Source organism: Ovis canadensis, chromosome 12 (genome assembly GCF_042477335.2).
Source record: "Ovis canadensis isolate MfBH-ARS-UI-01 breed Bighorn chromosome 12, ARS-UI_OviCan_v2, whole genome shotgun sequence".
In the NCBI taxonomy this organism is placed as follows: Eukaryota; Metazoa; Chordata; class Mammalia; order Artiodactyla; family Bovidae; genus Ovis; species Ovis canadensis.
The window spans coordinates 24,663,448-24,690,060 of record NC_091256.1 but is presented as its reverse complement, the minus strand read 5'-3'; the positions used below and the strand labels follow the sequence as shown (position 1 = coordinate 24,690,060).

General features: G+C 36.5%; 1 long non-coding RNA gene and 1 other non-coding gene across 2 annotated transcripts; one reads left to right on the top strand and one right to left on the bottom strand.

Moving 5' to 3' along the window:
* Positions 1–2,432: 2,432 nt before the first annotated feature.
* On the bottom strand, positions 2,433–25,794 carry LOC138415866 (uncharacterized). The gene is made up of 2 exons (XR_011247428.1): positions 25,739–25,794; positions 2,433–5,504 (listed from the first exon to the last, which is right to left on the bottom strand). It is a non-coding gene; the product is annotated as an uncharacterized lncRNA (long non-coding RNA).
* On the top strand, positions 3,527–3,599 carry TRNAC-GCA (transfer RNA cysteine (anticodon GCA)). Its single transcript has one exon. It is a non-coding gene; the product is annotated as a tRNA-Cys (tRNA).
* Positions 25,795–26,613: the final 819 nt, after the last annotated feature.

The window sequence follows — 26,613 nt, the reverse complement described above, 5'->3', positions numbered from 1 at the left end:
TCTGCAAGGACCACCTAATTGCCTGACTGCTTTATGGTTTCTTAGATGTAAAAAGTTTAATTTTATACCCAATCACTTCCAAATAAATGAACATAACTTTTGAAAAGATGATTTCTATCCTTTTCCTTCGGATCCATTTGAAATAACATCACCTATTATACATATGTGTGTACATACATGTATTAGGAACAAACACTAAAACAATGTATACATAACAAATATCACTGAAGTCTAACAACCTAATGTATCTGTTTAAATCCAAGCAATAGGAGTGATTCGGCAATGTCAAACATTTCAGTGATTCTGCAAGTCAACTACCCAACTGTCAAAAGAGGCAACAGAACATTCTCAGCTTCCAAAAATTAGGTGATTTTCAGGTATGGAGGATACTAGAGGAAAAGAAGACTGGTCCTCAGACATGAACAATCAAAAGATGGAAAAGTAGTCCTGGCCTATTAAATAAATAACAGGAGAAGTTACCTCTGGATAAAAGTTCCCCCCTTATACTGCTTTAATGAAAAATAATTCTATTATCATCTGGACAGGTGTTGCTTTTGTTTTTTCCAGATAAGCCACCCATATGTGAAATTTAACTACATAAAGCGGACACTGAGACCACTTAAGTCAGATTCCCTACCTTCAGTACATGAAATAATGGTATTTGATAAACTGAACTCAAATTTTAAAATACATGCAAAATAAAATGTAATTCCCTTTCCAAAGCAATGAACATCAAACAGGTCAAATGCCTTGCAGAACAAGCCATGAAGGAGTCCATTATTTTCTACAGAGAAACAGAGGAATGGAAAAGAGGTATTATTATACAGGGAAGCATTCTGAATACTTACCTACCCCTTGTCACACCCAGAATGCTGAGAAAATGACAAGGAAGAAACCATCAGCTTTTGACCATTGTTTTCAATTACTCCTTCCACATTACTTACTGATGACCTGCTTTCTCCCAGACACCGGTGACACAGGTGTGAACAGGTAGGCAAAGGTCATTGACACTTATATTCCAAGTTCCATCACTTATGATCTAATATCTAGAAATAGAACAATTACAGCACCTACTTGGTGGGATTGGTTTGAGAATGAAGTGAATATTTGCTCAGCATCTAAGGCCATGCTGGTACAGACAGGTACCAGCCATGCAAAAGTCTGCTCTATCAGATAGCAGGGGAAAACCGGGTAATCTGGGTCAAACCACTGTTCCAATCTCTACTAGATATGTGATTTCAGGTGCAGGTTTGCTCATCTGGATAGTGAGGAAAACAATAGTACTTATACTTCATAGGGTTGTTATGAGCATTAAGCAATATATTTGGAGGTTGAAAAGATACCCGCACACCAAAATTTTTTTGTTAAGTGATGGTATCGATGGTTTTGCTTAATGTTTAATAGAAGAAATACTGGTAAAAGATGGAATAACACCTTAAATTCTTAATTTTCAGTGGTTAATTTAAGTCAAATATAGTTCTGAAAGAAAACTCCTTCCCTCTATGATGTTTTCCAGCATCTCTACTAAACAAAGCTGAGACTCATGGCAACAGGTAGAAAATAAAAGAAAAAGAACTTTCAAAGTTCAAGATATTCAATTTTAATAGAGAAATTTTTATAATGCAAGGTGAATTTGGAGTCAGGAGACAATAAATTGATAACTGACATAACATGTGACCCAACAAGTCCACTCCTAGGTATTCACCCAAAAGAATGAATATATAAATTCATTAAAAAAACTTCCACACATGTTCATATGCACATCATTTGGGTAAGAGGAGACTTAGATTGCTTAGAGAAATATGAATACACTATAGAGCTTGAAGAAAAAAAAATCTCATGGATATAAGTTGTGTTTCTATCAGCAAGAATGAAGTGTCAGAGAGATGATTAGATACTGAGGTAAAAGGATGTAATGAAGGAGGAAAAGGTAAATGTTTTTAAAAAAGATAAACACAAGAAACTTATTATATAATCAAAACATCAGCTTATACAATTTAATACATCAAACAATAACAGTGGATCTAAAAAGAGATCTAAAACAACCTCTATAAAGGGTATAAACTATTTATTTCTGTGTAAACCAACAATGAATTTAAAATAGATACAGACTTTGAAAAATATTAGAATTGTCCAAATTTAAGACCTAGAAAAATATAAAACATTCTTGAAAGTCTTAAATAATATTGAATAAGTAATATTGTGTTCCTAAACAGAGCATTTCATATTGCAAAATCCTGAGTTTTAATTCAATGCAGTTAACAACAAATCAGGAGCAGAGTATTTTGTTTGACTTAGCAAAATTATTTGACAGTCTATCTAGCAGTGAAAATGAAGACTGCATTATTGATGTGCTGGCATATTAATAAGTAGCAATTAACAAGTAGTTAGGATTTAACATTCACCATTAAATTACTGTGGAAAGACAAGCATTTAGCACATAGTGTTGTGGTAACTAAACTTTATTTTAAAGTAAATAAACCTATATTTCTACCCCATACTGTACACACAACAGTATTGATAAAATACAACTTGCAAATTACAGAAACAAAAGAATAATGTGGTCACATAATATGTCATTTAATTTGTGGGAAGATTTTCCCAAGAAACACACATAACATAGAAACAATAGAAAAATTAAACATTGTTTTACTTCACTATGTCAAAAACTCACATTATAGTTTAAAAAATTTACCTAAAGCAAATGCTTAAAAGTAAAACGAATATATGAGGAGAAAATACTTGTAACATATTTAAAAAAACACTGGTTTCTATGAATCAATGAGAAAAGGATAATAATCCCAATTAAAAATGTGCCAACAGAATAATCCCTGGTGGCTCAGTGGTAAAGAATACGCTTGAAATGGAGGGGATGCATGTTCAATCCCTGGGTCAGGAAGATCCCCTGGAGAAGGAAATGGTAATCTATACCTGTATTCTTGCCTGGAGAATTCCACGGACAGAGGAGCCTGGTTGGCTATAGTCCGTGGGGTCTCAAGAGTGAGACACAATTTAGCGACTTAACAACCACCACCAGTAAACAGTATAAATAGATAGTTTACAGAAATAAACACAAATGTTTAAATAAAAGATATTATATCTAGGCATCACTGATTTTGTTTTTCTTTCTGTAAAAATCCAGGTGATAGACATTTTAGTCTTTGCCAGCCAGACATCTCCATTGTAACAATTTGACTCAGCTCTTTCAGTATGGAAGCAGTCACAGAAGATAGGTACACAAAAGCACATGATTGTGTACCGTTGAAACTCTGTAACTAGGCCAAGTGACTGCATTTGCTAACCTTTTATCTAGCTCAATAGTAATCAGAGAAATAAAGTATTTTTAAAGTAGCTTAACTTCCAGATTAAAATATGGGTGATACTTCCATTTTTTAACAATTAAAAGATAGCAGTTTTATAAGTATTAATAAGAAGTCATTGAAGTGCTATTTTATTACAAAATATGGGAAAAGGACACAGAATGAAATAAATATATTAAAATTAACACCAAGAGGGGGATCCAGCTTTCCTGGTGGCTCAGATGGTAAAGCGTCTGCCTGCAATGCAGGAGACCCAGGTTCAATCCCTGGGTTGGGAAGATCCCCTGGAGAAGGAAATGGCAACCCACTCCAGTACTCTTGCCTGGAAAATCCCATGGAAGAAGGAGACTGGTAGGCTACAGTTCATGGGGTTGCAAAAAGTCAGACATGACAGAGCGACTTCACTTTTACTTTTCTTTCTACTTAAGTATCTTTCACATTATAGATTTTAGTTTACTCAGAAAGAGTTTATAGCTATTTTATAATGATTTTAATTTGAACAAGTGTCTTGATCCTGTTCATGAGGCCAGTTGCCTTGCTGTTCACACTGTTGGCACTGTTTGCTGAACCCAGGGTAGGCAAGGCACAAGCTAACAGGCTGGAAGAAGCAGTCACAACAATATTCTCTGGTGGTAGGTGCAGCAGCCACTGCAGTAAATATGCTGTATTCTCCCCTCTCATGGCTGAGCCAGCAGACACAGCAGTAATGCCACACTTTCCAGGTGGAGCTCACATATGCATATAGCACTCAACCTGTGACCAAGCAGGTATCTTGTGATGTGCATGAACAGTGCTATAAATGATCTCAGCTGTAACTTAGTCATTATTTACAAAATGTTGGATGAGAGGCCTGAATATGCCATCTCGGCTAATTTGCTCTCTCCCCACAACAAGCTGCTTAATAGTATTTATTCTTAAATCCACTAATTTTAATATATAACCACAAGAATTATAAGAGTAAGGCAGCAAAAAGTAAAAATAGCACAAGGTATCTTTACTTGTATTCCTCCTAGAAACCCCAGGGGATCTATGAGATTATCTAAAGAAATAAAGTGTTAGTTGCTCATTCAGGTCTGACTCTTTGAGGCCCCATGGACAGTAGCCCTCCGGGTTCCTCTGTCCATTTTTCAGGGATTTTTCAGGCAAGAATACTGGAATGGATAGCCATTCTCTTCTCCAGGGGAGCTTCCTGACCCAGGGATGGAACCCGGGTCTTCTGCATTCCCTTCTAGAAATCTCAAGGAATCTACTAGATAGTTTGCTTGCTAAATTTAAATGATGAAAATGATTGTGTTAAAAATTATTTAGTATATCAAAATCATATTAAAAATAGGAACACTTTGGTAGAATATCAGTTCAACCTTTCCAAATTGGAGAAGCAGAAGGAGTATATATGTCTTTTTACTTTTTAATTTTAAAGTAGCAATGTTAATATTAAATGAAGGAACAATAAACTACATTATACTAATTCTCACTACATAGAATTTTCAAACACTCTCTTACAATTAAGAAAGCCAGAGTGACTAACTTCCTATGCCCAAAGCTAACTTCCTGTGCCCAAGACTAATGCTCTGATAGCCATGGGTGATGAGGTTCATCTGTTTGTCCGCAGCAGCAAGATAATGTTTAATCAGTAGCAGCAAGAGGGTCCAGAGCACTGGTGGTATCATCAGGTTCCTGGTATCTTGACCATATCTATGGGGTGATATTCTTTAAGTCAATTATTTCCAGGGTCCCCCTCTTGGTTTCCCAGCTATCTGCTTGAGGAAGAGGTAAAAGCTGCTCAGAGGAGAGCGAGATTAGTTAGCATTGTTGACACTGGTATTTATCCTAGACTCAATCATGGAGACAACTCTTTCAATGTTTCCAATACATTTCCGAGTGCCAGATTCATTGTATTAAATCCTTTTCTGCTGATGATGTTGCTGGCAGCAGACAAGTGTTCTGGCAGACAACTATAAAATGTTTGAAGGCAGCAGAGAAGCTAAGGCAAAAAGCACTAAAGGGGGTAAGACTCCAGAAAGAAATAAAGCTTCAGATAGAAACTTGAGCTCAAGCGAAGCTTTTATCCTGGGCCTACAAATGGCTCTTGTGGGAGACAATGAAGCAAACCAGCAGAGTGGCAAAGACTTGAGTAACCTCAAGCAAATGGTGTCTTTCCTCCATAGGATCCTTTGCCCAATCCTGTAATGGAAAGGTGCTGAAAATTAGAGTTGAGATTTTCAGCAGGTTGCTGAGACAAATATTAAATTTCTGGACCTGCTCACGTGAAGAATCCTGCAGAAAACACCCGATGGTCAGCTGAAAACCCTAAAGAGTCATAAGCTAAATAGAGGTGACTGAGGCTTTCAAGGACTGCAATCCAGCCTTGAATCCATACAGTCCCCCGATTTGTTTAGTAATGTGGAGTCCTCCAAGAAGGAAGAGAACACTGGGAGGCCCTAAAACTATTTAAACTAAATCTGTGGATAGGTAAAACAAAGGCACTGCAGAAAAAGTGATGTCATGACTAAAAAGAGGCAGAAAACAGAACTTCATGACTAAAACCAAGGGGAAATAAGATATTCAAAAGAAAAATATGACAAGAAAATCTGAATCAATAAAAATTCATTTCAATAAAATAAAGTTGATAAAATAGTGAATGTTAAGGAAAAATATTTATGCTTAAAAGGATATTGGACACAACAAGATTGGACACTTGTGAATCAGAATGCAAGTGTGTAGAGCACAATAAATTAAAATAGAAAGAAAAAGGGGAAGACTAGAAAGAAGTGTGTCAGAGGTATAGGACATTGAGGTATTAAGACTAATATATACATTATTTTATTACAAAGGAACAGAGAAATGAAATGGGCAGAAATAATATTCCAGGCACAAACATGCACATATACATGTTTAGAGACATTATAGTACAACTCTTGAAATCTAAACCATGAGTATAGAGGAAAAAAATATTAAAAGCAGCTAGAGAATGGAAGAAGGGTTACCATCAAAGGAGAAAAATGAAAACACACAGCTGGTTTTTAAACAGAAAATGATAGGCAGCAGATGGCAAGATTATAACTTTCTATTTCAATTGAAAATATCTTTTAAGAATAAAAACTGGAGATTGACCTTTAGAATAGAGTTGTGAAAAACATGGCAGAACGTTTCCCTGGTGAAACAACCATGTAACTGCTGACAGTATAGGAAAAAGTCTCCAGAAATTATCCTAAAGTCATTTAGCAAATGAAGAGACAGCACCCACTAAATCTCAGTAAGACAAGTGAACGTCTGAGGCATCTGAGTTACAGCATACACACAGTCAACCTCTTTCATTTGTTCTGTTCCTGGCATGTGGAGCCAAGAAGAATGTGGGACACTTTTTCTTTCTGTCTATGCCTTAGTCTAGTGAAAAAAAAAAAAAACACTACAAAGGAATATCCTTTATGAAAACATTCTTAAAAAGTATGAAGACTCAAGAAACATAGTAAAAGGATTATACACCATGATCAAGTGAGAATCATCTTAAGATGCAAGATTGATTTAACATATGAATATCAATGAAATATACCTTATTAATAGGATGAGGTAAGAAACAAATTTTCTCAAAAGAAACAAAACCCACCTAACAAATTCAATACACTTTCATGATAAAAATACCCAACACACTAAGAGGAAATATCTAAACTGTCAAAAAACCATCTGTAAAACCAACCAAACATATTAATATTATATTTAATAGTGAATGGCTATTTTTTCTCCCTAAGAAGATAAGGATATCTGTTTCAATCATTGCTACTTGACATTTTACTGGAGGTTTTAGTTAGATAAATTAGTTAAGTAAAACACATAAAAGACATCCAGACTATAAAGGAAGATATAAAGTTGGACACACAGATGACATTATCTTGTATATAGAAAATACCAAGGGATACATACAGACAAAAACACATGTACATACTCATATACAGGACTACCAAAACTAATAATTTCAGTAAAGTTGCAGGATGCAAGACACATATAAAATATTAAGTATATTTCTAAACACAATCAATAAACACTTAAATATGAAAGGAAGAAAACAATTGAATTTACAAGCATTAGAAAGACTAAAATATTTTAAATAAATTTAACAAAAGAAGTGTGGGACTAAACAGACACAAATTAACAAATTTGAAAAATTAGAAAATTGAGAGAGACCTAAGTAAGGGGAAAGATATACCATATTTATGGGTCAGAAGAACTAATATTATTAAAATGTTAATATTCCACAAATTGATTAAACAAGTCAAAATAATCTCTTATCAAAATTCAAGCAGTCTTTTCCATGTAAACTGACAAGTATCCAAGGTACACAGAAGAACCTGATAAATCTTGAAACACAAGACGAAAGATTCAAACGTCTCACTTTAAAAACTTAAACCTGTAAAGCTTCATTAATTGAAGCAGTGTGGTATTGGCATAGCATAGATGTACAGATCAAAGAAATGTAATTCCGAGTCCAAAAATAAGCTCTTATATTGGTTTTCAACCACTGTGCTTCAAGCAGAAAACTATCAAAAGAATAATTTTTCAATAAATGGTGCCAGCAAAACTGGATATTTATTGGATTGGCCAAAAAGTTCATTTAGGTTTTTCTGTAAGATACACGTATAGATAAAACTGAGTTACTTGGCTGTACACATGAAACCAACACAATGGAGTTAATCAATTATGCTTCAATAAAAAAATAAATAAAGAATAATACATCACACTAATAGTAATGAAAAGAAACAGGAGTAGTTGTATTTTTTTCAGACAAAGTAGAATTCAAATATAACAAAAATATTAGGAATAATATTACAGAAAAATAAAGGAATTGCCCCTTCACCAACACACACATATATAAACACTCTGTAGGATATAGCAATGCAAAATAGGGATGCATCTAATAATACAATGTACAACTATATGAGGAAATACTGATAGAATTGCAAGGGGAAAGGACAAATCCATTGCTATAGCTGGAACTTTCATAGTCCTCTTTCAGTTACTTATTAAGTAGAAAATCAATAACAATATATTTCACCTGAACATTATCAATCAACTATGAAAGTGAAAGAGGATAGTGAAAAAAGTGGCTTAAAAAGCTATGTGGATCACTACAAACTGTGAAAAATTCTTAAAGAGATGGAAATACCAGACCACCTTACCTGGCTTCTGAGGCATCTGTATGCAGGTCAGGAAGCAACAGTTAGAACTGGATATGAAACAACAGACTGGTTCTAAACTGGGAAAGGAGTAAGACAAGGCTTTATACTGTCACTCTGCTTATTTAACGTATATGCAGAGTACATCATGTGAAATGCTGGTCTGGATGAACTACAAGCTGGAATCAAGGTTGCTGGGAGAAATATCAATAACCTCAGATATACAGATGACACCACCCTTATGGCAGAAAGCAAAGAAGAACTAAAGAGCCTCTTGATGAAAGTGAAAGAGGAGAATGGAAAAAGTTGGCTTAAAGCTCAACATTCAGAAAACTAAGATCATGGCATCTGGTCTCTTCACTGCCTGGCAAATAAATGGGGAAACAATGGAAAATGTGAGAATATTTTTTTGGTTCCAAATCACTGCAGATGGTGACTGCAAACATGAAATTAAAAAACGTTTGCTCCTTGGAAGAAAAGTTATGGCCAACCTAGACAGCATATTAAAAAGCAGAGACACTACATTGCTGACAAAGATCTGTCTAACCAAAGCTATGGTTTTTTTAGTACTCATGTATGGATGTGAGAGTTGGACCATAAAGAAAGCTGAATGCCAAGAATTGATGCTTTTGAACTGTGAGTTGGAGAAGACTGATGAGAGTCCCTTGGACTGCAAGGAGATCTAACCAGTCCATCCTAAAGGAAATCATTCTTGACTATTCATTGGAAGATCTGATGCGGAAGTTGAAGTTCCAGTACTTTGACCACCTGATGCAAAGAGCTGATTTATTGGAAAAGACCATGATGCTGGGAAAGATTGAAGGCAGGAGGAGAATGGGATGATAGAGGATGAGGTGGTTGGATGGCATCACCAACTCGATGGACATAAGTTTGACCAAGCTCTGGGAGTTGGTGATGGACAGGGCTTCTACTCAAAGACAGAAGTATATATATATATATATATATATATATATATATATATATATATATATATATATATATATATATATTCTTCTCAAGCTTACATGGAACATTCACCCAAGATAGAATGTATTATCAGCTATAACAGTTAATAGAGTCAAAGGAATAGAAATAAAACAGGCTATGTTATTAGACCACAAGGGAATGAAACTAGAAATTAAATGTCAGATAGATACCTGGGAAATTCCCAAATATGATGCAACTAAAAGCTATATATTTATCTATTTCAAAGGTCATAAAATTTGTCTCAAGAGATATACAAAACACACACACACACACAATTTGGACTAAATTAAAATAAAAAAGAAAAATAGTGGTTTTAGAGAAATAGTGTGCAGAGGGAAATTTTTAACATTGAATACATATATTAGAGAAAAATATAAAATATAAAAATCTAAGCTTCTAATAAGGAGATCCAACCAGTCCATCCTAAAGGAAAGCAGTCCTGAGTGTTCATTGGAAGGACTGATGCTGAAGCTGAAGCTCCAGTACTTTGGCCACCTGATGCGAAGAGCTATCTCATTAGAAAAGATCCTGATGCTGGGAAAGATTGAAGGCGGGAGGAGAAGGGGACGACAGAGGATGAGATGGTTGGATGGCATCACTGACTCAATGGACATAAGTTTAAAAAAGCTCCAGGAGTTGGTGATGGACAGGGAAGCCTGGCATGCTGCAGTCCATGGAGTCACAAAGAGTCGGACATGACTGAGCAACTGAACTGAAACTTCTAATATACACAACTAGAGGAAGAGCAACAAATTCAACCTCAAGTAAGCAGAAGAAATAAAATAGTAAAAATATGTAGAGAAATCAATGAAATTGAAAATAGGAAGCCAATAAGAAATTAATACTAAAATCCGATTTTTGAAATGTTTCACAAACTAAAAAAACTATAAATATGCTAATAAAGATGAAGAGAATGAGGAGATGGGGGAGGAGGGGGGGATACAAATTAGTAATATCTAAAATGAAAGTGGTATCACTACTAATCTCACTAATCTCACGGAATTAAAAGTATAAGTGAATATTACGAACAAATGTATGTTCTTAAATTTGATAACATAGATGAATAGAACAGGAAACTTGAAAGGCACAAACTGCATAGCTCCCAAACTGAAAACTTCCATTTTCAAAATCTGTTTGCATTCATTTTGGCTATGAGAGAAAAGCACCACCTGTTAGTCATAGATTCAAACTATGTAAGTTGTTTTTTACTGTGACATTTTAATAACACAAATTATTGCCTCCAAAGTTGTCATAACAGAGTGTTTGATAGATGATCCTTCTGTTATAGGAGTTTGTCTACTTCAGTACAACAGGATACAAGGTTACATTATTATAACCTGAAAGGTGAAAATCTTTAAGAATTGATATCTTGAATAACTCTATATTTATTCAAATTAATAGATATAGAGTTAGATAGAACCCAAATGTTAAGCCCATGAATCAAGGCAAATTGGAAGTGGTCAAACAGGAGATGACAAAAGTGAATCCAACATTCTAGGAATCAGCTAACTAAAATGGACTGGAATGGCTGAATTTAACTTAGATGACCATTATGTCTACTACTGTGGGCAGGAATCCCTTAGAGGAAATGGAGCAGCCGTCATAGTCAACAAAAGAGCCTGAGATACAGTATTTAGATACAATCTCAAAATTGACAGAATGATCTCTTCGTTTCCCAGGCAAACCATTCAATATCACAGTAATCCAATTAACGCTGACCAGTAACGTTGAAGAAGCTGAAGTTGAACAGTTCTATGAAGACCTACAAGACCTTTTAGAACTAACTAACACCCAAAAAAGATGTCCTTTTCATTATAGGGGACTGGAATCCAAAAGAAGGAAGTCAAGAAACACCTGGAGAAACAGGCAAATTTGGCCTTGGAATATGGAATGAAGCAGGGCAAAGGCTAATAGAGTTCTGCCAAGAGAACACACTGGTCATAGCAAACATCCTCTTCCATCAACATAAGAGAAGACTCTACATGTGGACATCACCAGATGGTCAACACCAATATCAGATTGACTATATTCTTTGCAGCCAAAGATGGAGAAGCTCTATACAGTCAGCAAAAACAAGACTGGGAGCTGACTGTGGCTCAGATCATGAACTCCTTATTGCCAAATTCAGACTGAAATTGAAGAACGTGGAGAAAACCACTAGACCAAGAGGGTTCCAGAAAAAACATCTCTTTCTGCTTTGTTGACTATGCCAAAGCCTTTGATTGTGTGGGTCACAATAAACTGTGGAAAATTCTTTAAAATATGGGAATACCAGACCACCTGACCTGCCTCTAAGAAATCCGTATGCAGGTCAGGAAGCAACAGTTAGAACTGGACATGAAACAACAGACTGGTTCCAAGTAGGAAAAGGAGTATGCAAGGATGTGTATTGTCACCATGCTTATTTAACTTATATGCAGAGTACATCATGAGAAATGCTGGGCTGTGTGAAGCACAAGCTGGATTCGAGATTGCTAGGAGAAATAGCAATAAGCTCAGACATGCAGATGACACCACCCTTAAGGCAGAAAGTGAAGAAGAACTAAAGAGCCTCTTGATGAAAGTGAAAGAGGAGAGTGAAAAGAGGACCAGATGGTTTCACTAATATTTAGCTTTAAATATTGAAGAAGAAAACAAATACCTATTAGAAGATAGAAGCCAACCAAATGCTCAGCATATAAGAGGCTCATGTGATTAGATTGTCCCTTCCCCAAAACTCTTCCCTTTGAAAACACCAAAAGTCAATTGATTAGGAAATTTATTTACACATACAAATTCCCTCTTGTAATTTGATATACTTGTTGATTAAATATCTCATCATATTCACAGTTTCAGGAATCCTGACAGGAAATCTTAGGAAAGGCATTTTGGAACTCTTTATAAAAATTATACTGGTAATTGTTCTTTCGTTCTTTTTAATTCTTCTCCATTTCCTATAATCCTAGGCATCTTGACTATGTCTTAGCTGAGACTAATGAGAAAATGAATGCTGAGAATGAGCACGTAGGCAAAGTTGGCCCCTTTTAACAAACTTTATTAGATGACCTCACTTACATATCATTAGGTGTGACACATGATCAAGTTTAAAAGTAAAAGTGTTTGCAAGGGTGAATATTTTTTAAAACAATGAAAACTTCTATTATTCTTTTAAATAAAATTTTAGTCTATTTTATTGTTTTTTGTTTGTTTCTTTGGCTGTGTTCCTCACAGCTTACAGGGTCTTATTTCCCTGACCAGGGATCAAAACTGCACCCCTGGAGTGGAAACTTGCATTCCTAATCATTGGACCACCAAGGAATTCCCAACATTGAGCATTTTTAATTGAGTAAATTATTGTCCACCTCTTCCACTGCCCTAACTGGTATTCTGTTATCAGTGGAGAAGAAGGTGTTTAGATATTGTGTGGGTAACCACATATAACTACATACATCAATGTTTCCAATCATTATTTCTCATAAAACTTGTTTCCAAACTTCATTCATGTTAATAGGAACACAGTTTTCTTTAGTCTTAAATTAACACTGAACCTCATTAATAATTAGTAGGACTTAGAATCAGTGTTAGATTTGGAGGGACTACTAGAAAACATTTTTTAAATGACTAGTTTGTGCACATTGTCTCTTTCAAGGCATCTATACTATTTCATAACATTTTAAAGTTTTGAACATTTTCTTTAAGGAGCTGAGACACTGAAACTTTAGCAGGAATTCTTTAAACAATCCCCAAGTACAGAGTATTGTTTTGATTAGCAATGTTAGTAGTGGCGGGAAAAACAATACAATCAGTATCAGTTCAGTCGCTCAGTCATGTCCGACTCTTTGTGACCCCATGAATCACAGCACGCAGGCCTCCCTGTCCATCACCAACTCCCAGAGTTTACCCAAACTCATGTTCATTGAGTTGGTGATGACATCTAACCATTTCACTCTGTCATCCCCTTCTTACAAACATTAGTAGTAATAAACACAGTACTTACTAAATACAAGACACCAGTCTTAACACTTCCATAATCTAAACATTAAACCCAGAGTCTGAGTACTTTTAGTATTTATATTTTGATACAAAGAAATTAAGGAAGACAGATGTTAGGTAACATCCAGATATTTCAGTATGTAATTTCAGTTCATAGCTAATGAAGCTGATTATAAATAAACATTTTTTTAACCAATTTGAATAATTTATATATTCTAGATGGTTTTATTGTAAGAGCTTCATATATTCACTATAGATTCTTAATTAGGGACTTTTGGTCAAATGCTAGGCATCAGCAGATGTATATTTTATATTATTTTCAAGCAGATGTGATATTCAAGTCAATAATTTCATACACAGTGATTTCTGATTGTGCTACATATGGTATGAGTACATTAATATAATGAGCAACTTCTGGAGTAACAGTGCAAATTTCCCATGAAATATATATTTGATAGACATATAAATCAAGGTATTGACATATGGAAATCATGACATTTCAAGGCAGTTTTAGATTCTGACATAGAAATTTAATAAAACTGCTTATATTCGGGGGGGGGGGGGAAACACATTTGAAGAAACTTTTAACACACTTTTAATGCAGTTTTAATTCCAGTAGAGATTGTATCATAAAATCTGGGATCTGCAATAGGAGTTAACTCAAGGCATCTACATAATGCCAGTTATTTCAAAGGGAGAAAATTATACCACAGATAATTGATTATATAATTACTAAATGACAGAAAAACAAAAAAAAATGCTATTAGGAATAAATGTAGAAGCAGTTACCATGCCTAGGTGAAAGGAGAAAAAAATGTAGGAGGAACTGACAGCAGACATAGATGCTTGAAATAGAGGACTTTCCACAGTTGGTGTTTGGAGGTCACCATAGTGGGTGGCCCTGGAGGCTTAGACAGTAAAGAATCTGCCTGCAATGCAGGAGACCAGGGTTCAATTCCTGGGTCAAGAAGATCCCCTGGAGAAGAGAATGGCTGCTCACTCCACCATTCTTTCCTCGAGAATTTCATGGACAGAGAGGCCTGGCTGGCTATAGTCAATGGGGATGCAGAGAGCTGGACATGACTGAGTGGTTAACACTTCATAGAGAGCAGCAGAAGATGAGATGGTAAGATATGAATTTGAGCAAATGGACATGAATTTGAGTGAATTCTGGGAGATAGTGAAGGACAAAGAAGCCTGGCCTGCTGAAGTGCATGAGGTCACAAAGAGTTGGACATGACTGCACAATTAAACAACAACACAACAACATCTTACCTGTTCTCAGACCTGGGAGGGAAATGCAGCTGATGATCTGACTACTTAAGGTCAGAACAGTTTTCCATGCTCAGATTATCTACCAGATAATCTTTGTTCTGTTTCCTCTTGAAATTTAAAATTACTGACATAGTCCACTCATGTAATGCCCTTAGCTCTTTTCATACTATGGAAAAGAAGCTATTTCAATTTCCAATTGAATTACATAATTGTTATTTATTCTGGTAATATAAAGTCTAAATGCCTGCATGCAAAGTTGCTTCAGTCATGTCCAACACTTTGTGACCCTATGGACTATAGCCCAATAGGCTCCTCTGATCATGGGATTCTCTAGGCAAGAATACTGGAGTGGGTTGTCATGTCCTCCTCCAAGGGATCTTCTGGACCCAGGGATCAAACCTTCATCTCTTATGTCTCCTACATTGGCACGTGGGTTCTTTACTATTAGTGCCACACAGGAAGCCCCGAGTCTAATAAACAGAGACAAAAGTCAGTCACAGGGAGATGAAGTACAATGTTGCAAGTAGATTGTTTGAAAGATGTAGAAAAAACTTAAAACTGATCATTGTGTTAAAAATAGAGGCAATTCCCATTTCTATTGATTCCAAACACATTCATTTTGACTATGCAAAAAAGGATCGTGTTAGTCATCAGTTCAGATTATATAAACTGCCCTAAAATGTGGTATTTTAACACCAAAATGTGTGATATTTTAATACCAAAAGGTGTTGTATTCAGGACTATCATTTGTTGCTCAGTTGCTCAGTTGTGTCTGACTCTTTGCGACTTCATGGACTACAGCACACCAGGCTTCCCTGTCTTTCACCAACTCCCGGAGCTTACTCAAACTCATGTCCATCGAATTGGTGATGCCATCCAACCATCTCACCTCTGTCATCCTCTTCTCCCACCTTCAATCTTTCCCACCATCAGGATTATTTCTAATGAAATAGCTCTTTGTATCAGGTGGCCAAAGTATTGGAGTTTCAGCTTCAGCATCAGTCCTTCCAATGAACACTCAGGACTGATTTCCTTTAGGATCTCCTTACAGTCCAAGGGACTCTTAAGAGTCTTCTTCAATACCACAGTTCAAAAGCATTAATTCTTTGGTGCTCAGCCTTCTTTATGGTCCAACTCTCACATCCATACATGACTACTGGAAAAACCATAGCTCTGACTATATGGGCCTTTGTTGGCAAAGTAATGTCTCTGATTTTAATATGTTATCTAGGATTGTCATAGCTTTTCTTCCAAGGAGCTAGTGTCTTTTAATTTCATGGCTGCAGTCACCATCTGCAGTGATTTTAGAGGCCAAGAAAATAAGGTCTGTCACTATTTCCATTGTTTCCCTATTACTATCATAATTGAGTATTAAAAAGATGATTCTACTGTTATAAAAGTCTAACTGCTTCAGTATGACAGAGTAACATGATTGAATATAGCTATTATCAGCACATAGTCTAAATTGCTGAAACATGAGTTCTCTGGTCAGACAGACAACTGAATGGAATGTCATGACCATAAATACTCCCTTTAATATTTCTGAGGTGGTGTTCCTGGCATAAGAACTAAGAGTGGGACAGGCAACCTAACCTCTTGCCAAAGCTCTGTGTCAGCCAGACTCAAAGAAAAAACAAGGGATGGCAAATAAATTTACTTGTCACTGATATGACAAGTAAATATCAGCCTCCTAAAATACAGAGTAGTGTGGATAGGGGTAGGGAGTAATGTAGAAAGTCCAATGAAGGATATCCCAGCACACCATAATGGACCCAGAACATTTAAATACAAGAAATAAAGCATTACTGATACATTTGAAGGGCTCTATATTCTCTATGATGAATGTAGTGTGTCTTTTGTATGTTCCTGCTTTAATAATTTCGATATGTACACAGAAACATAAAACAACAATGTATGTAGCTATTTTTCATATTAATGGCATACTTACATACTATTTTACAACTTACTTTTTCTCCATATACAAGTGTGTTCACAGGAACTGTTTATACCCCTTAAAATAGATTTAGCACACTCATTAATTATTATACATTATCATATCTTTGTAAAAATATCACACTTTAGTTATCAATTTTATAGCTGACTAATTCTTAAGTGATTTTCAGTGACATAGAATTATTCAATCTTTGGGTATTCATGTTTTAAATTTTATTGTCTATTTGGTCTATAATGTAGTTGCAACAAATTTCATTCCCACTGGCAATTTAGGAGAGCTCCTATTTCAAAATTTGGTTTTATTTTATTAATACATCCTTAATATTTGTCAACATATACAGGTCAGATTCAATAAAACACCTTTCAAAAACCTTTCATTGACCAGTTATTAGCAAATAATATAATTTTTCCTTTTCAGAGGTTTATTTAATTAATTTATGAAGCACCTCACTTATGCAAGTATCTTTGGATTTGGACATGAATTCGTGAAACAAACAAACAAAAATCACAGGCTATAAGAAACTTACATACAAATTTTAAAGTGTGATATATAAACAAAGAGCTTCCCTGGTACCACAGATGGCAAAGAATCTGCCTGTAATGTAGAAGACCAAGTTCAATCCCTGGGTTGGGAAGATCTCCTGGAAAAGGAAATGGCTGTCCTCTCCAGTATTCTTGCCTGGAAAATTCTATGTACAGAGGAACCTGGCAGGCTACAGTCCACAGTGTTACAAAGAGTCAGACATGACTGAGCAACTAACACACACTTTCACATCTAATCAATGAATTAAGTGGCTTATGATATATCAGAAGCTTTTGTGTTGGAATTTGGGGGAGGGGTGAGATAAAGTGATTTTACATTGATTGATTGGGGAAGGCTGTTCTGGGTATATGACTTCTGAGTGAAAATTCAAATGATGCGAACAACACATCATATGCACATCATTGTAAATGTGTTCCGTTTTCACGTGTGCAAGCAATTTGGGGGCCATATGTCAGGGAATGGAACTGCTAAGTAAAAACTGCAATATTTTGGACTCTAGCATTTAATTCCAAGTTGCTTTTAAACTGATTGTAGCAATTTCATTCTGAACAGCTGTTTATTTTACTTCACATCTGTATTAGTTTGTTGGGCCTGCCATAACAAAATACCAAACGCTGGGTGGCTTCAAAATCAGAACTGTGTTTTCTCACAGTTTTAGAGGCCAGGAAACCGAGATCAAGGTGGTGGTGGGTTCAGATACTTCGGATGCCTCCTTCCTTGCCTTCCAGATGGCTGACTTTTAGCGTGTCCTTACATGGTCTCTCCTCTGCATACATCACTTTTGTACCCACGGTTGCCTGATTGGACCAGGGCCTACCCTAAATGTCCTATTTTAACTTAATTACCACTTTAAAGACCTTGTCTCTACACATTTTGAGGTACTACAGGACAGAGTTTCAACCTACAAAATTTGGAGGGACTCGGTTCAGTCCATGACAGCCTTCTTACTATGTTTTGCTAAATTCATATGACTAAATACTGAGAGATAACTAAAGGAACCATTCACAAATCTCAGTGTTTAGAAATAAGTCCAGGAATGTCGACTATCTACAAGCTCAGGATTTTTTTATTCCACCCTTTGGAATTCTCTCCAAATACTTGAACTATAACCTCATTATAGGAGCCAGGCTCCACTGGCCATGGAATTCTCCAGGCAAGAATACTGGAATTGTTAGTCATTCCCTTTGCCAGAGGATCTTTCCAACCCAGAATCAAACCTGAGTTTCCTGCATTGCAGGCAGATTCTTTAACATTTGAACCACCAGGAAAACTAATAATCCTACTAACATCTCCTTTGTGTGTATGTAGAACTTCAAAAACTGCTCCTTAAATTAATATGGAAGAATAAAAGGAAAAAAAATTTGAATTGGTCAATAGAATAATGACTTCCTCCAAACTGTACACATCCTAACACCCAGAATGTTTGAATATGTTACATGACATGACAAAAGGAATTTTTCTACCTAGTTAAATATCTTGAAATACAGGGATTATCCTAGATTATCTAGGTGGGCTCCATCAAATGAGATAAATTCTTAAAACAGTCCTTTCTGAGCTGTAGTCAGAGAAAAAGATGTGAGAAGGGAAGTAATGTCAGAGATTTAAAGTCATTGCCTTTGAAGATAGAGAAAGAAGATTACAGGCCAAGAAATGTGGGCAGCCTCTAGCAGCAGGTGGACACTCACTGTGTAAACACAGCAATCAGCATAGTTCTCCATCAGAGTTTCAACTTGTTTTCATAACAGGCCATGTACTAGATACCATTATTGTCTCGTAATATATTAAAGAGGTAAGAGAGAAACACAGAAACTAAATTATTTTCCAAGATAACAGATTATAACCATCAAAATAATACTAACAGTATTACTCTAGGCCTTGCCATCTTAATGGCTAAGATAATTTAAAAATTAAGTTAAAAAACTGATCATCACCAGTGAGAATGGATGGAAACCCGAGGCTTTTCTGTAAAACTACAGAGGACCAAAGAAATATTCAGTGATGATTTTCATAAACTTATTACATGGTATTTCCTTTTCCTGTAGGACAGAAGATCCCGAGAAAACAGAGGGTACACAATATTCTTATTACCAAAGTAATTGCCTTATAGCATATCTGTAGGGATAATTTGAGTTTGTCACAAATATTGAAAATTCCAACTACAGAGGCAATTAATATGATCATTTATGAATGCTAAATATACCCAAAGGGGCACATAATATGAAGAATGTACTTTAAAAGCCTTTTATTAATGCTTTAGAACTCATACTACTTAAAAATAGAGACAAAATTAAGATGTGATGCATTTTTTGAACTGAATTTTCCAAAATATGGCAAGCAACAAACCTAAAATTAAGAAAACCTAAAGAAGAAAATTTGGAAGGACTCTAAATTAGTTAATTTAAGATAAGCCATCCAAATTGCATTTAAAAAAAAGTATTTAGTGACCCAAATAGTGTTATGTATTAAGATTAAAGATTAATTTCATCATATGTTGTTTTTAAAACTTCATTCTGTAACATTTTCATATGTGTCTGTAGAAATTGAAATCATATAATAATCACCAAATGCAAATTAAAAGACTTCCATTTTGAAAATTAATGATTTCTTTGCAAATTCTTTGTCTTTTATTTTACTGATGAAGAATAATATTTATTACAAAATTATTATTCCCATTAGACATAATAGAAATTTTATATATATATAATGGAATTATATGTATAATGGAAATATTATATATATAATGGGAACAATAATAAAATATATATGAGTCCCATTATATATAATTATATTCTTTTTTAACATAGTAGTCTGTTCCTCTCTTTAGTTTGCAAACCAAAAGGCATACATTATAGAAGATTTCAGATTTTCAGGAAAATGAAATAATGACTTTTAAATAAAACATTAAATTCTATCTGTAGACAAGATTAAGGGGGTGGATTAGCAATCCAGTTATAAATAATTAAATATCCAGATTGAAGAAAAAATAAAGTAGCACTTTTCAGACACTGAACATCAAGTTGCTCAGATCAGTGACCCTTGAGAGAGGAAAATAACTGAGGGAGCTCAATAATTACCCCCATTTTCTCCTCAGAAAGTTTCCAGAGCACAACACAGGCAGGAGGAACACAAACAGAACCCATGACCTTTCTGAGCTGAGCAGACACAGCTGGGATGTACAGAGAGAAAGTCCAAGTGGCTTAAATTGCAAAACACAGCACTGCAGAAGGGGAAGCTGCACAGAAACAGAGGTCTAGAGTTTTCTACTCAGTTCTTTAGCTGAGTACAGATCAGGGCATGTGCTTAAGAAAGTTACCCAAGACAATGTAAAGAATCACACCAAAGAAGCAAAATGAACACTGATTGTCACTTAGGCCTGAAAACTAATATAAAAGGCTACTATAAAATAGCCATCCTGAAAAACCTTGTAGTTCAAGAGACATTGAAGAGTCTATAGAACAACTTTATCTTCATAGCAGAGGAAAATTAATCCTAGATTACACACTGCATTGATCCAACCACCCAAAATTTCCTGGCATACAAAGAAATATCAAATAAAAATGAGAATAAGCAATTAAAGATGCAGATCTACAAATAACATGGATGTTAAAATTACTATATAAGGGCAGGTAACTTATTGCAAAAATAATACATTTGAAAGAATAAAAAAATTAAATAAGCTACTGAGATATATGAAAGATTTGAAAGACAAAGGAATCCATCTTGTAAAGAAGAAAAATATAGTATTTGAAATGAAATGTACACTGGATTGAATTAATAAATTAGATCCTGCAGTAAAATGAAAATCTTGAAAATATGTCAATAAAAACAGTACAAAAAGAAACAGGAGGGGAAAAAAGGACTTAAAAAGGATCAGTGAGAAATTAAATGCTTCAGATGGTTTAGTAAACATGTAACCTCAAGCTCTAAAGTAGTTGAGACATGGTAAAAGAATTTGACAAGGCTGAAATGTTCCATTTTTGATACAAATTATAAGCAAACATAACCAAGAAGCTTGAGAAATACAAAGCACAAGAATGAAAAACAAAACTACCATAACATATGCAATAGTAAAATTGCTTAATATTAAATACTCATACGTGTGATAAAAACACAAAAGATAGAAAAGATAGAAAGAAAGGGGGGAAAAAAAAACCTGGTAAATAAATCTTTGCACATAGCAAAACTTAATTCCTAATGGTAACTTGGTGTATTTCTCATTTAACCTAAGAGCATCCATTTTCCTCTCTTTGTCACTTTTACCACCATTGTTCTGTTCACTTCAGTTGCTCAGTCATGTCCAACTCTTTCTGATCCCATATACTGCAGCACGCCAGGCCTCCCTGTCCATCACCAACTCCCGGAGTTTACTAAAACTCATGTCTATTGATTTGGTGACACCTTGCAATCATCTCGTCTTCTATTGTCCCCTTCTCCTCCCAGTCTTTCCCAGCATCAGGGTCTCTTCAAATGAGTGAGCTCTTTGCATCAGGTGGCCAAACTATAGGAGTATCAGCCTTAAAATCAGTCTTTCAAATGAAAATTCAGGACTGATTTCCATTAGGATGAACTGGTTTGATAGCCTTTCAGTCCAAGGGATTCTCAAGAGTCTTCTCCAACACTGCAGTTTAAAAGCATCAGTTCTTCGGTCCTCAGCTTACCGAGTCCAACTCTCGCATCCATACATGACTATGGAAGAACCATACCTTTGACTAAACGGATCTTGGTTGGCAAAGTACTGTCTCCGCTTTTTAATATGCTGTCTAAGTTGGTCATAACTTTCCTTCTAAAGAGTAAGCATCTTTTAATTTCATGGCTGAAGTCACCATCTGCAGTGATTTTGGAGCTCCCAAAAATAAAGACAGCCACTGTTTCCACTGTTTCTTCATCAATTTGCCATGAAGTGATGAGACCGGATGCAATGATCTTCGTTTTCTGAATGTTGAGCTTTAAGCCAACTTTTTCACTCTCCTCTTTCACTTTCGTCAAGATGCTCTAGTGTTCCTCTTCACTTTCTACCATAAGGGTGGTGTCATCTGCATATCTGAGGTTATTGATATTTCTCCCAGCAGACTTAATTCCAGCCTGTGCTTTGTTCTGCCCAGCAATTCTCATGATATACTTAGCATATAAGTTAAATAAGCAGGGTGACAATATACAGCCTTGACGTACTCCTTTTCCTATTTGGAACCAGTCTGTTGTCCCATGTCCAGTTTTAACTGTTGTTTCCTGACCTGCATACAGATTTCTCAAGAGGCAGGTCAGATGGTCTGGTATTCCCATCTCTTGCAGAATTTTCCACAGTGTATTGTGATCCACACAGTCAATGGCTTTGGATAGTCAATAAAACAGAAATTGATGATTTTCTGGAACTGTCTTGCTTTTTTGATGATCCAGTGGATGTTAGTAATTTGATCTCTGGTTCCTTTTTTGTAAAACCAACTTGAACATCAGGAAGTTCACTGTTCACATGCTGTTGAAGCCTGACTTGGAGGATTTTGAGCATTACTTTGCTGGCATGTGAGATGAGTGCAATTGTGCGGTGGTTGGAGCAATCTTTGGCATTATCTTTCTTTGGGATTGGAAGGAAAACTGACCTTTTCCAGTCCTGTGGCCACTGCTGAGTTTTCCAAATTTGCTGGCATATAAAGTGCAGCATTTTCACAGCATCATCTTTCAGGATTTGAAATAGATCAAGTGGAATTCCATCACCTCCACTAGCTTTGTTCGTAGTGATGCTTCCTAAGGCCCACTTGACTTCACATTCCAGGATGTCTGGCTCTAGGTGAGTGATCACACCATCGTGATTATCTGGGACATGAAGATCTTTTTTTGTACAGTTCTTCTGTGTATTCTTGCCACCTTGTCTTAATATCTTCAGCTTCTGTTAGGTCCATAGCATTTCTGTCCTTTATTGTGTCCATCTCTGTATGAAATTTACCCTTGGTATCTCTAATTTTCTTGAAGAGATCTCTAGTCTTTCCCATTCTATTGTTTTCCTCTATTTCTTTGCACTGATCACTGAGGCAGGCTTTCTTATCTCTCCTTGCTATTCTTTGGAACTCTGCATTCAAATGGGCATATCCCTTTTCTCCTTTACTTTTCTCTTCTTTTCATAGCTATTTGTAATGCCTTCTCAGAGAGCCATTTTGTTTTTTTTTTTTTTTTTTTTGCATTTCTTTTTCTTGTGGGTGGTCTTGATCCCTGTCTCTTGTACAATGTGACAAAACTCTGTCCATTGTACATCAGGCACTCTGTCTTTCTATTAAAGAAAGTAGGTTTTTAAAATCTATTTTAAGAAATAGATTTGAGGGACCATTGTTCAAATCACTATTATTTCTTGCCTGGATTATTCCACTGTCAACACATAAGAAAGATCAGTCCTTTAAAACACAAAATATCCATTAGACAAATGAAAGGATAAAGAAGATGTGATATATACAATGGAATATTGTTCATAATAAAGAATATAATCTTGTCATTTGAGACAACATGGGTAGACTTAAAGAATTTTATGGTAAGTGAAATAAGTCACACAAAGATAAACAGTATATATCTTTGCTTATATATGGACTCTAAAGAACAAAAATACAGATAGAATGAAACAGAAACAGATTAATGATACAGAGGACAAACTTCTGTGGTTCAGTGGCTCAGTAATGTCTGACTGTTTGTGACCCCATGGACTGCAGCTCCCCAGGCCTCCCTCTCCATCACTGACTCCCAGAGCTTGCTCAAATTTGTGTTCATTGAGTTGGTGAGGCCATCCAATCATCTCATCCTCTGTCTTTCCCCTCTCCTTATCCCTTCAATTTTTCCCATCATCAGGGTCTTTTCAAATGAGTCAGTTCTTCACATCAGGTGGCCAAAGTACTGGAGTTTCAGCTTCAGTATCAGTCCTTCCAATGAATATTCAGGACTGATTTCCTTTAGGATGGACTGGTTGGATCTCCTTGCAGTCTAAGGGACTTTCAAGAGTCTTCTTCAACACCGCAGTTCAAAAACATCAATTCTCCAGTGCTCAGCTTCCTTTATAGTCCAACTCTCACATTCATTCATGATCACTGGAGAAACCATAGTTTTGAATAAATGGACCTTTGTCAACAAAGTAATGTCTTTGCTTTTTAATTTGCCTTCTGTGTTGGTCATAGCTTTTCTTCCAAGAAGCATCTTTTAATTTCATGGCTGCAGTCACCATCTGTAGTGATTTTGGAGGCCCCAAAATAAACTCAGCAGTGGCCACAGACTGGAAAAGGTCAGTTTTTATTCCAATCCCAAAGAAAGGCAATGTCACAGAGTGTTCAAACTACCAAACATTTGCACACATCTCACACACTAGTAAAGTGGTGCTCAAAATTCTCCAAGCCAGGGATCAACTGTATGTTAACTGTGAACTTCCAGATGTTCAAGATGGATTTAGAAAAGGCAGAGAAATCAGAGGTCAAATTGCCAACATCTGCTGGATCATCAAAAAAGCAAGAGAGTTTTAGAAAAAACATCTACTTCAGTCTTACTGACTACACCAAAGACTTTAACTGTGTGGATCACAACAAACTGTGGAAAATTCTTAAAGAGATGGGACTATCAGACCACCTGATATGCCTCCTGAGAAATCTCTATGTAGGTCAAGAAGCAACAGTTAGAACTGGATAAGGAACAACAGACTGGTTCCAAATCAGGAAAGGAGTATGTCAAAGTTGCATGTTGTAACCTACTTGTTTTTCTTAAATGCAGAGTACATTATGCAAAATGCAAGGCTGTATGAACCACAAGCTGGAATCAAGATTGCCAGGAGAAATATCAATAACTTCAGATATGCAGATGACACCACTCTTATGGAAGAAAGAGAAGAACTAAAGAGACTATTAATGAAAGTGAAAGAGGAGAGTGAAAAAGTTGGCTTAAAAATTAACAGTCAGAAAACTAAGATCATGGCATCTGGTCTCAGCACTTCATGGCAAATAGATGGGGAAACAATGCAAACAGTGAGACTTTACTTTTGGGGCTCCAAATATTCTGTAAATGATGATTGCAGGCATGAAATTAAAATATGCTTTCTCCTTTGAAGGAAAACTATGATCAATCTAGACAGAAAGTTAAAAAGCAAAGACAGAGGGGGAATTCAGAAGATGGTGGAGGAATAGGATGGGGAGACAACTTTTCCCCCCACAATTTCATCAAAAGAACATTTCAACGCTGTGTAAATTCTACAAAACAACTTCTGAATGCTGGCAGAGGACGTCAGGCACCCAGAAAAGCATATCATTGTCTTCAAAAACAGGTAGGAAAAATACAAAAGTCAAAAAAAGAGACAAAGGAGGTAGGGAGGGAGCTCTGTCTTGGGAAGAGAGTCCCGTCCTGGGAAGGGAGTCTTAAAAAGACAGAACTTTCCAAACACCAGGAAACATTCTTTCTGCCAAGTCTGTGATGAGCCTTGGAAGCACAGAGGGCAACATAACAGGGAAGAAAAATAAATAAATCATTAAAACCAACAGATTACGAGGCCAACGGTAACTCACCCAGTGGAGAAGCAGCGCAGACGCCTGCATCCGCCACTAGCAAGTGGGGGCTGGGCAGGGAGGCATGGGCTGCAGTGCTTTTTAAGAATCTGGCCGGTGCCCCAAATGTAACCAGAGCGAACTAACTTGGGCTAGCATACCAGACTGTGGCATAGCTACCACGTGAAAAGCTCTGACATAAGACACTGCCAGGACCCCACACAGAACAAAGGACGAACAGAAATAGCCAGCTGCAGACCATCCCCCGCCTGTGACAGGCAGCCAGAGCTGTAAGGGCTGGAAGAGGGTAATCGCAGCCCCAGAGAGACTTTACCTACCAAACTGCAAGCAGGCTTCTTTGCTAACTAAGACTTCTTGGGGTTCTGAACAGTCACCATCTACCTGACAAGGGGCGCCAGCGGTACACCCAGAAAACTGAGCAGCAGGGAAAGGCGAAAAGTCACAGCGACCATGCTCGCCAAACACCTAAGCTACTCAGTCCTGGGAAGGGGACAAAATGCAGGCCCAACCGAATCTGCACCTCTGAGGGCTACCTGAGAGCCGAGCCTGAGCGGCCTAGACCGGGGAGGTGCATGCAGCCTAGGGCCAGCCTCAGATGGTTCCCGGCGGAGCAATGTAGAGCCTGAGTGGTATGCGCCATGTGCAGGGGCATACCCAGCGTGGCTGAGACACTGCGAGCACACACCAGTGTTATTTGTTTGCAGCATCCCTCCTTCCCCACAGCACAACTGAACAAGTGAGCCTAAAAAAAAAGTGTCCACCACCGCCCCCCTTATGTCAGGGTAGAAATCAGACACTGAAGAGACCAGCAAACAGAAGAAGCTAAACAGAGGGAACAACCTTGGAAGTGACCCCACACTGCCCACAACACCAGA